The sequence below is a fragment of the Myotis myotis genome, unplaced genomic scaffold, assembly GCF_014108235.1.
Source record: "Myotis myotis isolate mMyoMyo1 unplaced genomic scaffold, mMyoMyo1.p scaffold_m19_p_3, whole genome shotgun sequence".
NCBI lineage: Eukaryota > Metazoa > Chordata > Mammalia > Chiroptera > Vespertilionidae > Myotis > Myotis myotis.
In genome coordinates this window covers 205980238-205992317 of record NW_023416335.1, presented here as the reverse complement: position 1 = coordinate 205992317, position 12080 = coordinate 205980238, and the positions used below count along the sequence as shown (strand labels likewise).

Sequence of the window (12080 nt, the reverse complement as noted above, 5' to 3'; positions counted from 1 at the left end):
AGCATGGATTAAGGGTTTACTGCTTTAAGCACTTTACATAGTACCTGGCTGAAATCTCATGACATACATACTCTGATCCCATCTATTTTGCAGGCAAGGAAGCCAAGACTCAGAGAGTTGCACAACTGGCCCAAGTGGTACCTAGGATTCCAATTCAGGCAGTCCCTCTCCACAGGTCTCATACTGCCCCATGAGACCCCCTTAAATATCACCGGCAGTCACTCAGACCCAACAAGGATCCCCAGGCAGCCGCATGCATGGTTACCAGTCCTAACGACAGTGGGAGCCAGGGCATGTGGCACAAACAGAGAAAAGAACATCTGTGCTGCAGAAAATGGACCTGGCGTTCAGGGAGGGCACCTTCCAGCCTGTGACTGCATTGCCAGATCAAGCCAAAATCAGTGTTTACCTCTGTCCCCAGGACACCAAAACCCAGCTTCCATCCGAAGAAAATGGATAGAGAGACAGAAAAAGCCAAGGAGAGGCCTGGGTATTGCTCATCCCATCAAAAAGCCAAGCATTCTCTAAACTAGCTAAATGGTTCCAAAGGAAATGGGAGTCTATTTTGTGTCCTGTCACCAGGGCTGCAAGTCCTGATATATCTCTGGCCACAGAGAGAAGTGGATGGCTCAGCACTTGGAGAGATGCCCGCATGAGGCAGGAAGTGGGGTGGATGATTCAACAGGTACCTCTCTATTCTGAGAACTGATCCTGTGATGGGTGAGTGTACATCCAGCTGAGATGAAAAATAAATTTGAATGCCGACCATTGGAATATACAGCAAGCCTCCCTTTCTTCCAGGGCGCTTGAAGCATCCTCTGGGGCTTTAATCCTTAAAAGTTTTCTATTTTTAAGAATTTACTGGGGCGATGAGGCTCTTGGGAAGCTGGGGTGGGCTGGTGACTCAAAGGCTTCCCTTCCTACCCACACACCTCCAACAAGATGCTAAAGTACTGAGGTTCCATGCAGTCTGCCTGGGGCACCACATCCCCCACCCTCAGTCTCTCTCATCTGTAAAACGGGGGCAGTGATCTCCACATTGCTGAGAAGGGAAAGTTTGGGGCTCAATGTGTTTTACAACTTTGGATTTCAGGAGGTTTATGGTAGCCCTACCGCATTGTATGCAATATGTCCAGCAAACTCTGGGACAGTACTCCATAAACCCGTTAATTTTTCCACAGCAAATGTATAAATAGTCACACCAAGTGGGGTAAAATAAAGACTAAAGAACCTCACTTTCAATTCACATCAAGTGGTTTTCAGAGCGTTTGGGGATCTTAGAATTTGTATAAGTGCCAGCTTTGGCTCCAGGCACACCTGGGTTTCCATCCCAATTGCACCTTTACCAGCTGGCTGACCTTGAACAAGACATACCTCCTCACTGTGCCTCAGTTTTCTCATCTATAAAATGGGACTATAATCCCTTTGGTGGTTTTTAGGAAGCTCATGTGGAGATGCAGGTTGCTGCACTGGAAGGGGTGCTGGCCACCAGACAGGTGCCCAGGAGGAGACCTTGGTGAACCCATCACAGTATGAGGTATGTCTACACACAAGGCAGAGGCAGATTCCCTTTAAACAACCTTGTAAGGCTGATGCACAAACAGAAGATCCATTTACTAAGGGAGAGCCCAAGAAATCCAACTGGCAGCAGGACAGGGCATTTCTATCCGCCTGACCAGCACAGAATTCCCTGCAGTAAAAGCTCCATGATGATTCATGTCTCACAGGGCTCACTAGTTGGAGGAAGGCAGAACAAGGGACAGCATTAGTCTGAAGAAGCATTTCTCAGCAGAGGCAACTTGAGGGGACAGCTTGCCCAGGAAATGGGAACGATGCTCCAGCCAGTACAGCCAGGAGCCTGCTCCCTGGACAATGCCAGTCTCTGGCTCTATGACTCTCCCCTTTCTCTACTCCCATTCACGCCTCCATTCCTTCTAATCAGTTTTCCTTGGACAGCCAGTCACATTCCAGGCCTCCTCCCAACCACACTTCCTCAGAAACTCTGCCTGGCATTTGATTGGCCCAAACTCTTCAGTCACGTATTTGCAGACAACCAACTGGTGGCTCCTAGAAAAGGCCGGTTTACATCTGCGGCAGATCTGATGCTCCTAAGGTGGCCACAGCCACACTCTCCCTCCACATGCTCTTCTAGAGCCTGTGCCCTAGCTCTGGGCAAGCTTTCAACTTGCTGGTAACCAACAGAAGGGGCAGAAGTGATGTGCGTACCTTCTGAGGCCAGATCGCAGAACGCCGTGCAGCTTCCAGCTTCTTAGCCAGAATACTTGCCCTGGAAGTCTTCAGCTCCCGTGGAAGCGCTGTAGTCTGGCTGTCCTGAGGTCGCCATGTTGTAAGGAAGCCCAAATTCTCCGTGAGAGAAGCCCTAAGATGAAATGGAGAGAGAGAAAGGTCTAGCCAGCCACCAGCCACGCCAGCCGCATCCACATCCAACAACAATGGCAGGAGAGATCCCAGGCCAGAACCACCTAGTCAAGCCCTTCCTAAATTCCTGACCACAGAAACCAAGAGAGATAATAGTAACAGGATTGTTGTTGTTTTAAGTTGCCACGTTTTGGGGGGATGTTACGCAGCAAAAGATAACCGGACACGGGCAATTTTACGCCCCTTCTCTGTAGGGTGGCCACAGCTCCCAGTTTGCACGGAACACTCCCAGTTTACACCTCTTGTCTGGTATAATTAATGTGGTAGCAATGCCTTCCTCTCCCAGAAGCACCTCGGTTTGGATAGTAAATTATATGGTCAGCCTACATTTGGCCAAGTTCTTAGAGCACCCTACAAATCCTGGCAACAACCCTCCACCTCACAGTCTAGCATAATCAATGTAAGTGAGGTGCCTCGTGTATAGGGAGCATTTGAGAAATTGATGCTTGTTCCCTTGTCCCTTCCCCTTCTCCCAGTTCCATTGTCTGTATGCTCATCAGTTTTTCCAAGAGATGGCTCAGGCTCAGTGCCCACACAACCTCCAGAATGCTTTCCCCCAGTAAATGCACAACCTCGGTAAAAACAGGACGTCTGTTATGCAATTGCAGCTTCAAAATAAGCCCAGGCCTCCCCCTTTACCAGATAGCTGTCACTAAGCCCCTCTCATGAGGAAATTCTGGATTTCTCCCTTCCGTGGAGGAGTCCCAGGAGGAAAAGGGGATCTCTTCAAACCTTAGGAAAGCCCTTCACCACCCATAAGGGTGAAAGCTTTTGAGGACACAAAACCACACTCAATTCCTGACTCAGCAGCTCACTCATTGGGCTAAGTCAGTGGTCGGCAAACTGCGGCTCGCGAGCCACATGCGGCTCTCTGGCCCCTTGAGGGTGGCTCTTCCTAAGCCTTAGGAGTACCCTAATTAAGTTAATAACAATGTACCTACCTATATAGTTTAAGTTTAAAAAATTTGGCTCTCAAAAGAAATTTCAGTCGCTCTACTGTTGATATTTGGCTCTGTTGACTCATGAGTTTGCCGACCACTGGGCTAAGTACCCAACCATCCTGAGCCTGATTCTCCCCACCTGCATCAATGGAAGGGTTGATGCCTCTCTCAGAGAAATCAGAAAGAATTAAAGAGATGAATGTTTATGTAAAGCACTAGCACAGTGCCTGACATACAGTAGGCACTCAATAAACACTACCTCCCTTGTTAAGGCATTGGAGGTTCCTATTAGCAAGTGCATTTGCTTTACCTGGAAGGGACAGGAAGAGAAGACTAGCATAAAAGGCTGATCAGAAATCAGTAATACTGGTGCCTCTCATTTCTAGACATGACATGAGAGGATGTACATGGAGGGCCTGGCAGGCACCTATGAGTCTCCCTCAGCTAGATGAGAAGATCTTTGAAGACAAGAATCTCATATATCATTATACACGCAGGGTCCTGTTGCAAAGGGGTGGCTCTGGGTAATGCCAGTTGAATGATCTCATACCAATTTTGATCCATTTATTCACTGACTAGTTAAGTCAATAAATTCTTATTGGGCACCTACTCTATCAGGCACTGTTCCAGCAACTGGGAAAAAACAGGCCCTATCCCCACCCCACCAGGTGCTCCAAGTGATGGAAGAGACATACATGGACCAAATAAGTGCACAAGTAATCACTTAACTTTCAGTGCTGAGTGTCAGGAAGGGGAAGCACAGGGAACCTGGTCTGCGGTGGGAGGGAAGGCATAGCCTAGGAAGTGACATTAGACCAAGAGCTGAAAACTAGTCAAAGAGAATGTAGAGATCTGAAGATGGCGGCGTAGGTCAATGCCTATACTCGCCGCCTCCCACAACCACATCAAAATTACAACTAAAATACAGAACAACCATCATTCAGAACTGCTGGAAAGCTGGCTGAGTGGAAGTCCTACAACTAGAGAAGTACAGAAAGCACTGAGACTGATAGGAGGTGCAGAGGCACTGAAAGGGCTGGTCCGGCACCCACATGGGCTGCTTTTTTAATCGGGAGGGAGATCATCTCTGTGGAGGCCGCCCAGAGGAGCAAGGGGTCCCAGCCCCACACCAGACCCCCAGCCCAGAGTCCCAGAGCTGGGAAAATAAGTTCCTACGGGCAGTAAGAACTACGGCTGTAAAAACCAGTGGGGATTGGGGTTCAGTGACACAGAGGCTGCTGGAAACCCAGCTGTTCCTCTTAAAAGGCAGGCACCACAAAATGAACTTACAAGGTCCTGCTTCCTCTGAGCTCCAGCCCCACGGCAAGGCTCTGGGGAACACAGACACATACGAGGAGGAACTCGATTATCTGGCATCAGGGCAGGAACTCAGGGGCAGCTTTCTCCCAGATGGAGGTGCTCGTAGGGATCATTGTTCGTATGGTGGGGCCACCCCAGTCGCAGGGCTGACTAGCAGCCATTTCTCTTTGCTCCACCCAAGTGGATTCCCTAAGACCCCGCCTCATCCAATTTACAACCCCACCCAAGCTGTGTGCATATGAATTGCCTGTCCTTGCTCAAGCTGAAATCTTTCAAATAAGCTGAAGCTGGGTCAGGGAGGCCCAAACCTATCAATAAAAGGCCTAACACCTGGCACCAATACCAGCCTGCCTTGCTTCACAGCTGGGCCTCATCTGGGCACTTCCAAACCCGATACAAAGAGGAGGGATCTGCATAACTCTCTGTAGCTCCTACTGGGTGGCCCCAGGCCAGGCAGTGGCTGACTTTGCTTCTCCCTGGACACCCAAGAACCAGTGTTACCCAGTGGTCAGTATCAATCCATACCAGATTACAACTCTATACATCCATAAGTGACACATTCAAGGGACAGACTCAGTGAACACCAAAGCCCCACCAAAGCAAGTCCTGCTCCATAGGGGTGTCTCCTGCACAGAGCTCTCCCACTGTAGTTGCAGCTGGTCCTTGCAGCCAATTAACCTGGAGGTCAATTCCTCCCAGTGACACCAACAGAAATCAAGTCTCAACTACAACAAGACTGTGCTCACAGCCCACAAAGGGGTACACCTAGAGCTCCCAGCTCAGGTGACTGGGGAGGCTGAGCCACTGGGCCCTATAGAACATATACTAGACAAGGCCACTTTACCAGCTAAAGGAGACCAAGCAGCTCTACCCAGTACATAGAAACAAACTCAGGGAAGCAGCCAAAATGCAGAGACAAAGAAACATGTCACAAATGAAAGAATGGAAGAAAGCAAACTACTGGATATAGAGTTCAAAACCATGGTTATAAGGTAATAAAGAATAATATACAGGGATTCAACAGTAGAGTGGAGGATTCTGAGAATCAAATCAACAATTTTAAATATGAGGAAGCATAAAACACTGAACCAGAAGAGCAAAAAGAAGAAAGAATCCAAAAATATGAAGATAGTGTAGGAAGCCTTTGGGACAACTTCAAGTATACCAACATTCGCATTATTGGGGTGCCAGAAGAGAGAGAGCAAGACATTGAAAATGTATTTGAAGAAATAATGACAGAAAACTTCCCCTACCTGATGAAAGAAATAGACTTACTAGTCCAGGAAGCACAGAGAGTCCCAAACAAGAGGAACCCAAAGAGGGCCACACCAAGACAAATCATAATTAATATGCCAAGGGCTAAAGACAAAGAGAGAATCTTAAAAGCGGCAAGAGAAAAGCAGTTAGTTACCTACAAGGGAATGCTCATATGCCTATCAGCTGATTTCTCAACAGGAACTATGCAGGCCAGAAGGGAGTGGCAAGAAATATTCAAAGAGATGACTAGCAAGGACCTACAACTGAGATTACTCTACCCAGCAAAGCTATCATTTAGAATTGAAGGTCAGATAAAGAGCTTCACAGACAAGAAAAAGCTAAAGGAGTTCATCACCACCAAACCAGTATTATATGAAACTAGAGGCCTGATGCACAAATTCATGCACGGGTGGGGTTCCTCAGCCTGGCTGGCAATCGAGGCCTATGGGGGCGGGGGGGGGAGGGGCTGGCCAGCCAGAGAGAAGGACCCTGGGAGGTTGGCCGGCCAGCCCGCCACCCCTCCCCCCGATCGGGGCCAATGCAGGGGCCGGCCGGGGAGAGGGGCCATAGGAGGTTCGCTGGCTGGCCATGGGGAGGGGCTGCAGGAGGTTGGCCAGCCAGGGAGAGGTGCCGCGGGAGGTTGGCTGTGGGAGTGCACTGACTACCAGGGGCAGCTCCTGAGTAGTGATGATTCTCAGAAGGAAGGAGGGTGGGGACGGTGGGAAGAGATTAAACAAAGATCTTATATGTATACTAGAGGCCCGGTGCATGACATTCGTGCACTGGGGAGGGGGTTTCCTCAGCCTGGCCTGCCCCCTCTCACAATCCAGGACCCCTCGGGGGTCCTCAGCACTGCCTTGGAGGCAGGAGAGGCTCCCGCCACCACTGCTGCACTTGCCAGCCATGAGCCCGGCTTCTGGCTGAGCAGCGCTCCCCCCTGTGGGGGCACACTAACCACCAGGGGGCAGCTCCTGCGTTGAGCATCTGCCCCCTGGTAGTCAGTGTGTGTCATAGCGACCAGTCATTCTGCCGTTCAGTTGATTTGCATATTAGCCTTTTATTATATAGGACATGGATTACCTATGGACACAGACATTGGGTGCTGAAGGCCTGGGGCAGGGTGGGAATTGGGTGGAGGAGGGCAAAAGGGGAAAAAAGAGGGACATCTGTAATAATCTCAACAATAAAGATATTTTTAATGCAATATTGAAAAAAAAGCTAGTCAAAGAACAAAGGGGCCTTCCAAGCACAAAAAAGAGCACATTAGGAGGAAAAAAATGGCAAAATCCAGTCAGCTCAAGGCAGATGCCCAAGCCAACAGCTCAGAGGTAGCTCACCTGCCTGGCAGAGAGAGGAGCTGAGAGGATAAGAGTGTCAGATGGGGCCAAAGAGGGTAGGGGAGAGAACATTTGTTTGTGTGAGGGGGTGGGGGGCCATGCAGGAGGTTAAGAAAGGACCCAAAGAGGAGGGTAGAAACCAAGTAAGAAAAGAGAAGTCCTGGAGGCAAGGAGTGGTTCTGGAAGTGGCCGTTTTGTTAGAATTCTGACAAACTGGAAGGCATGAGAAAACGGGGACCAAGTTGGAATTGGGGTGACACCAAGAAGTAAATAAAGGCCCTAACCAGTTTGGCTCAGTGGATAGAGCGTTGGCCTGCGGACTGAAGGGTCCCAGGTTTGATTCTGGCCAAGGGCACGTGCCCAGGTTGCAGGCTCGATCCCTAGTAGGGGGCGTGCAGGAGGCAGCCGATCAATGATTCTCTCTCATCATTGATGTTTCTATCTCTCTCTCCCTCTCCCTTCCTCTCTGAAATCAATAAAGAAATATATTAATAAAAAAAAAGAAACTAGGAAAGTTTACCAAAAAGAAATCCATAGAGGGCAAAGGAGCATCGTTAGAGTGATCCCCCCAACACTAGGCACATCCAAGCAGAGGTAACAGCAACCAGCCAGACAGGTGACAAGGAAATGCCTGTCTGGAGTGCAGGTTTACCAGATGAGTGACTAAGAGGATCCCTACGGCCCCAGCACTCACCCTTCCCTCCCCAGAGGCCACATGTGGGAAGAGAAAGGGCCTGTTGCCTCCGCTGAAATATTCTTCCCCTAGATCTCCCCGGGCCTGCTCCCTCTCATCCTGCGGTCTCTGCTCAAACGTCACCTCCTCACAGGTGCCTTCCTGAAGCACCACCTTAAAAATGCTGCGCCCCAAATCATTCTCTAACACACATCCCTGTTACAGCATGTTTACCCACTTCTCACATCTCTTTGTACACCTGCCCATGGTCTACCTCCCCTCTTTTAGAAGGCACCCTCCACGCCCAGCTGGCATGGCTCAGTGGTTGAGCATTGATCTATGAACCAGGAGGTCACAGTCCGATTCCCAGTCAAGGCACATACCCAGATTGCGGGCTTGATCCCCAGTGTGGGCCATGCAGGAGGCAGGCAATCGATGATTCTCTCTCATCATTGATGTTTCTATCTCTCTCTCTCTCCTTCTCCTTTCCTCTCTGAAATCAATTTTTAAAAAAAATATTTTTTTTAAAGAAGAAGAAGGTACCCTCCTGGACTGCAGGACCTGCTCTGCTCCTTGCTCCTCCTCCACACCTAACTCCATACCAGGCACACAGAAGGTGCCCCATGGATGTTTGCTGAAAGTAAATAAATGAAATCCCGGCTCTGCCTCTTACTAGATGTGTGAACCTGTATTAGTGCCTTTACCTCTCGCCGCCTCATCTGACCATCTGTAAAACTGGCACTAAACTACTGTAGCCATGAGGCTAAAATGAAATCAAGGGATTTGTCCCTTGTAAACTGCTGTGCTAATGTCAGCCATTACTAGCAATCATGAAAAGTTAGTCACTCAATTACCCAAACCGAGTTTGTGCCTCTCCAGACTGGACAGGCACTATGACATCTCCAGCTCCTTCTGAGAAAAGAGCACCTGCCCTCACACCTATACTTCCCTGGAAAGAACGCTAGGTTTTTATTTTAGTCTCTAAAATCAGAATATGAAGGCCCTGGATTCATCCCGCATTTCCTGAGCAAACTCTGTATGCCAGGCACGGTGCAGGGCCATGTGGCTTCCTCCAGGAATAATGCGGCCCCATGCTAGAGGAATCCAGGCCTGGGTTAGGAGAGGTGGGGGGACACTGGTAACAGGACCAGAGGTGTGGGAAGCGCGGCAATGGAGGGCTGTGCCAATGGACACCTGAAGGAGAAAACCTGTCCTCAGAGGTCACTCATGCATCCAACAAACATTTCCCAAGCACCAGCTACGTGGTAAGCACCATCCTAGGTGCTGGGGACACCGCAGTGAGCAAGACACGTAAGACCCCACCTCCCATGAGGCTTCCTTTCTAATGAGGAGACAATAAAAAAGTAAACAAATAAACCAACAAGGTAAGTGGAAGAGAGATCAATGTTAGGCATCCAGTAAAACACCAACGGGATGCGCAGAAGCAGCGGGGCCAGGTATCTCCCGAGTTTGAAACCCCAGCTTCACTATGCACAGCTCACCCTAGAACACCTCTCTGTGCCTCCGTATCTTCATCTGTAAAATGGAGAGAATAACAGGCCCTACCTCATAGGGCTGCGGTGAGAATTAAATGAGTTAATGTAAGTTCCTGGAATAGTACCAGGCTCATGGTGGGCAACAGAGTGAATGAGGACAGGGCAAGGCTACTCAGAGGGCTGGTCAGGAAATGCCTGTGTGTTGAGGAAACAGTGAAGATCTAAGGGAGATGCGTTCCAGGCAGCAGAGAACAGCAGGTGAGAAAGGTCTCAAGACAGGAAGTGAGCCTGGGTATGACCCAGAAAGAGGAAGCAGCCAGTGAAAAGCTGCCACTTAGAAACTCGCAGGCCATGGAACAGAAAGGGCTTTTATCCTCAGGATCAAGGTAAGCCATTGAAAGATTTTCAGCAGTGGAGGGAGGGAGGGAGGGAGGTTGGGCATGCTCCGATTTCATATGAAGGAGGATCAGTCCAGCTTTATGTCATGTGGAGAAAGGACAGTGTGACAGGCGGAAAGAGACAACACGGGAGTCAGCTGGGAGGAGGAATGGAGGCAAGATCCCATCCAAGACCAGGGACCCACTATTGAGAATAAGACAGGACACTTCAAATCCTCCTCCATCTGCGGTGTGCAAGGACGTCTGGGCAAAAAATATGAAAAAGATGATTAAACTCTGACATGAGAGAGAGACTGTGGCAGATGGCCTGTGGGCCCTAGGGGAGAGACATGATCTAAGCAATTGAGAAAAGCTACATCTCCCCTTGTAATTTACAAAACACTACAATTTACTATTGATATCCATTACACTAAATTAACTGAGTGCTTACTTCGTGCCCGGAGTAAGGTGCTAAATTCATGTTCTCATTTAATTCTCACAAAATCTCTAGCCATCCATTCAACACACGTGTATTGCCAGGCACTGTTCTAGATAAGCCAGAGTTGCTGCCAGCACAGAGCTTGCCCTCTAGAAGCAGAGACGGAGCCTACACAAGGAAACAAAAATATTTCAGTGTGATGAGTACTATGAGGAAGACAGAGCAGACTGAGGGGGTGAAGAGGGGTGGCGGGAGGAGCAGCGGTCTTAGGAATGGTGGTCAGAGAAGACCTCCCTGAGGGAGTAACTCGAGCTTTGACCACCACGTGAGAGGTAACCCTAGAGGAGCAAGAGTGGGCACTAAGGGTCCAGACACAAGGCTGGAGGTGGTGGGGAAATGGCGTTCAAGATGGATTCTGAAAGAAAAACAAAGAGGACTTAGTAGAGAACTAAATGTGGTTGCAGAAGGGAAAGGGACTAGTACTGATAACTAAAAGGTTTTGCACAGAGTACCATTCCTTGGGTCCCATTAACAAACATTAGGACCCCTGGCCAGCTTGGCTCCGTGGATAGAGCGTCAGCCTGTGGACTGAAAGGTCCCAGGTTCGATTCCGGTCAAGGGCATGTACCTTAGATGCGGGCACATACCCAGTGGGGAGTGTGCAGGAGGCGGCTGATCGATGTTTCTAACTCTCTATCCCTCTCCCTTCCTCTCTGTAAAAAATCAATAAAATATATTTTTAAAAAAAACATTAGAATTGGAAGGTGAGCAGATTGGGAGGCAATTTATGGAAACAGGTGCTGCTATTCACATTTTCATTTTGCAGAGAAGCAAGCCGCTTTAGAGATCGAATAACCTGCCCAAGCTCACCCAACTGGCGAGTGGATTTACATACTTTTCCTTTTACCCTCACAGCACCTCCTTAGTATTATCTCCTAGGATAGCTGAGGAAAGCGAGGCCCAGCTAGAAAGGGGCAGTCAAGAGCAGATGTCAGATCTCATAGCGATATATTTTCCAATAAAGGAGACAGGTTGGAAGACTGACAAGGGAAACCTAGGAGACAGGGTAGAGGAGGATCTGAGGTTTGAATACAATCGCGCCCTCAAGAGATTCGCTTTCAAAGTTCTGAAATTCCCCAGTAAGATTCCAGGACAAACGCCGTAGCTGGGAGCTGCGGGAAGGGCAGCACTGTCGCCCACCGTAGGAAGGTGCTTCCTGAGTGGCCACTTGAGCATCACAGCTGCTGATTTAACATGCCCGTTCGTGGGCTCCACATACTTGAGTCTGCATTTTTCAAATGAGGGCTCCCGACATCCTCGACGGACAGTAAAGTTTGAGAACTACATTAGCAGGCTGGACAGGTCGCTTGACAGCTCTAGACCGCGGTTTCCCAAACTGGAAAAGACGGGGGCGGGGGAGCGGGAGAATAACAATAAAATCCGCCTCGGACGCTCAACTTCCCCCTGCCGGTGAGACTCGCATCACGTGATGGGCTAGAGAAGGCCGGAGCGACTGCGTACTGAGAGGACGAACGGCCCGCAAGGCATTGTGGGACACAGGGGGGCCGTCAGCCGCTCCCGCCTCCGGCTCTGACGGCCCGGCTGCCACGTTGCAATAAACCTAAACGCCTTCTCGGGGCGTCGCCGGGCGCCCCCGGGCGTAACTGTAAACACCCTTCTTGTGTCTAAGAGCCGACAAGGCTAACGAAGCCACCTCCCAAAGAGCAGTGACAAACTTCCGGTGTGCCTTCGCTTTACGACTCGCGTTCCGCCGCCGAGACCAAAGAAAGCGGCAGCGCAG

The 12080-nt window shown here is 49.6% G+C and overlaps 1 long non-coding RNA gene across 1 annotated transcript in view; it reads right to left on the bottom strand.

Moving 5' to 3' along the window:
* LOC118650642 overlaps positions 1-11971 on the bottom strand; it is a 52141-nt gene extending 40170 nt beyond the window's left edge. The window contains exons 1-2 of the long non-coding RNA XR_004966037.1: positions 11480-11971; positions 2227-2380 (exon numbers count right to left, since the gene is read on the bottom strand). This is a non-coding gene — a long non-coding RNA (uncharacterized LOC118650642). The remainder of the gene's footprint in view (positions 1-2226; positions 2381-11479) is intronic.
* Positions 11972-12080: the final 109 nt, after the last annotated feature.